The sequence below is a fragment of the Vigna angularis genome, chromosome 11 (genome assembly GCF_016808095.1).
Source record: "Vigna angularis cultivar LongXiaoDou No.4 chromosome 11, ASM1680809v1, whole genome shotgun sequence".
Classification (NCBI taxonomy): Eukaryota; Viridiplantae; Streptophyta; class Magnoliopsida; order Fabales; family Fabaceae; genus Vigna; species Vigna angularis.
This window is the reverse complement of record NC_068980.1, coordinates 18,246,284-18,249,150: the sequence shown is the minus strand read 5'-3', so window position 1 is coordinate 18,249,150 and position 2,867 is coordinate 18,246,284. Positions and strand designations below refer to the sequence as shown.

At 36.3% G+C, this 2,867-nt stretch overlaps 1 pseudogene; it reads right to left on the bottom strand.

Annotated features, from left to right (window-relative positions):
- Positions 1–200: 200 nt before the first annotated feature.
- On the bottom strand, positions 201–894 carry LOC108332681 (ethylene-responsive transcription factor 5-like; annotated as a pseudogene).
- Between the last annotated feature and the right edge of the window lie 1,973 nt (positions 895–2,867).

Below are 2,867 nucleotides of genomic sequence, written 5' to 3'. Positions count from 1 at the left end.
TCACCCCAAGGTACCCTGCTCTCACCAAATCTGGAAACAACTTCACAAACTCCTTATCCCTCACAACAGGGTACGCAGTGAATCAGACCCCCAACGAGTCACTACACACGAACTTCCCCACTGTTTCCAGCATATTAGGGTCAATCACAATCACCCCCTTCTACGTCTCCGTCACACACACCACCCTCCCATTGCCAAGCTTAACCACGCCGGTGTTCGCGTTGTTTGTCAGCGCCGGAGAACAGGCTCGCCAACTCCTTCACATACCACAGGAAATTCGCCACCTTTGGCACTTCCGAAAACTCCCGAAAATAATTCACCTCCTATTACGTTGTTTTCTCCTTCTTCACAATCGGCTTGACTTCTTCTACCTCCTCCTCCTCGCGGCGCTGCTTCCTTTCGCCTTCGGCGTCGGCAGCCTCCTCCACTATGCCTGCTTCAAGCGGGAAGTTGAGGATAGCCTTTGAGCCGCAAAGCCTAAAGGTAGCACGATCGTAGGCCTTGGTGGTGTCAAAGGTTCCAAGCCACACTCTCGACCCGCGCTTGTTCGGGTCGCAAATCTCGGCGGCGAACTTTCCCTAAGGCCGTTGGTGGACTCCTCTGTAGTGCTTCTTCTCCAGCTGGTTCTCCGACAATACAACAGGCGGGTTGGGATCCTGTTACCCAAATTGGATCCACTCGGTCTTCTTGGGAGAGAGATTTGTAGAGAAGGTTCCTTATTTAATTGAGGTTTCTTATGAAGCGATGTGAGGGGTTAGGGGTGTCAAGGTCAATTATTTGAGGTTTGGAGTCGAACTCGGAAATGGGTCTTTGAATTTCAAGGTGGAAGAGCTCATTGAGGTAGTGATCGAAGGAGAGGCAAGAATTAGAGGAAGAAGATTGAGAATGTTTCATTTGGATTCATAAAAAAGTTTACGTGTCAAGTGTGTCAGAAATGTCTGTTGCGTTGCAGTGAAATAGTGGAGAGAGAATAAAAAGTTAACGTCGTATATGAGTATCTAACGGAATGGACTTGATTGAGGCAAATTTTACCAAGTAAGGATGCAATTGACACTTTTTTAAAAGAATGGATCTAATTGACAAAACTCACCAAAACTGGAAACAAAATAAACTATTAAGCCTAATAAAAAATATAATTTACTGACAGATATGTTATTAATATAAATTTCGTTACTAACAATTTTTTCGACAAATATTTCTATTAGTAATTGAAATTCTAAAATACCTCGATAAAATTCATTGAAATAGTGATTTTATCGACGAAATTATTTTCATTGTTAAATTTTCATTAGTAATTATGAAAATTGTTGTAGTATATGTTTACTTCTAATTCTGGAGTTATAAATAAATGGTGTAAGTCACTGAAATGATATTTCAATTTACCTTAAACTATAAATAGATTAGAAAAAAGAAACTTTTTTTTTATAAAATGGTTATCTATAAATAATTTATCAAATTCATATTAGACATACAAGTTACCAAATGAAGAGTGTTTGGCTTTCAATTAATAGAAACATTGATAAAAATTAATAAGAAATTGAAAATGAAAACAATTTAGAAACCAAATTAAAAGTATTCAAATGGACTAATACTTCTTTTATATTTAATGATTAATTATAATGTAACAATCTAGGAAATTGTATTTTAGATTTGATAATGCATTTATAATGATGAGACTTGATTATTTTAATAATAAAAGTTTAAATTACAAATATAATTTTTTAACGAGTTTTATTATTTAAAAGTACATCATCTCTCTAAAACCTTTTTCCTTTCAGAGCTCTCCTCCTTTTGTCTAAGTTTTTTATTGTCTGCGCATTTGTTTGAAAATCGAAGACCGTTAAGGTGATCCTTGAGACAAGTTCTCCACGTATATCCAATAAGTTTCTTAAATAAAATAAGTTGGTTTTCTACTCCTTTTTATGTTCTTTTGGCACATGTCAGCTACCTTGGCTCGCATGTAGTGTTTGAGTCTTTTATAAGAATCTTTATTGATCAGTGGTCCTAATGGTGTGCTTTGATCATGTTTGTGTTGTTCATATTAGTATATAGGGTTTCTTGTGCATTTGGAGGAGTCTATAGGATTCCTTGAGTGTTTGGTTCATTTATTAGATAAGGAAAACTAATTTCATTATTTAATTGATATATAACTTATAATTGTTGATAATATGCTTGTGTGATAATTGGTTTGTGTAATTGAGTTGTTTGATGAAATATGACACATGGAGTTGAGTACGGTTTTGGTTTGTCACTTATGCTTGATATGTTGAAATTTGGTATACTATGTGGTTGATATTACATTTGAGATTAATTGAATGACTGAGTCATGTATAATTTGATGGCTGATATGTTTTTCTATTTATGGTTGTTGTTGGATTGAATTGTCAAGGCTTGAATGACATAAAAATCTATATAATTATGTAGACTCATTGGACTAACATATACTCGTTAGGTGAATTCAAAGTCAGAGAGTTATAGACTTGGTTGTCGTTGAGAATGAGTATACTCGTTAGGCGATGCCAAAGTCAGAGAGCTCATTGACTTGACTTTCGTTAGGTGATAATATATTCGTTGGATGAGTTGAAAGTCAGAGAGCTACTTACTTAGTAGTCGTTGGACGAGAATAATTTTGCTGCACATAATAAAAGTCAAAGAGCTTACTGACTTCACAATAACAGGGCAAGACAAGTCTCATTGGGCGACTTTCATGAAATTCTAAGCCTCTAGGTTCCAGTGATGACTCGTTGGACAAGCTATCTGGTCGCTGAGCGAGAGTACTTTTAGGTACTACTCGTTGAGGGAGTAGATATTCTCCTTGAGCGAGATTAACCTTACGAGTAGTAGGGTAATAACCCCTATGTTTATGA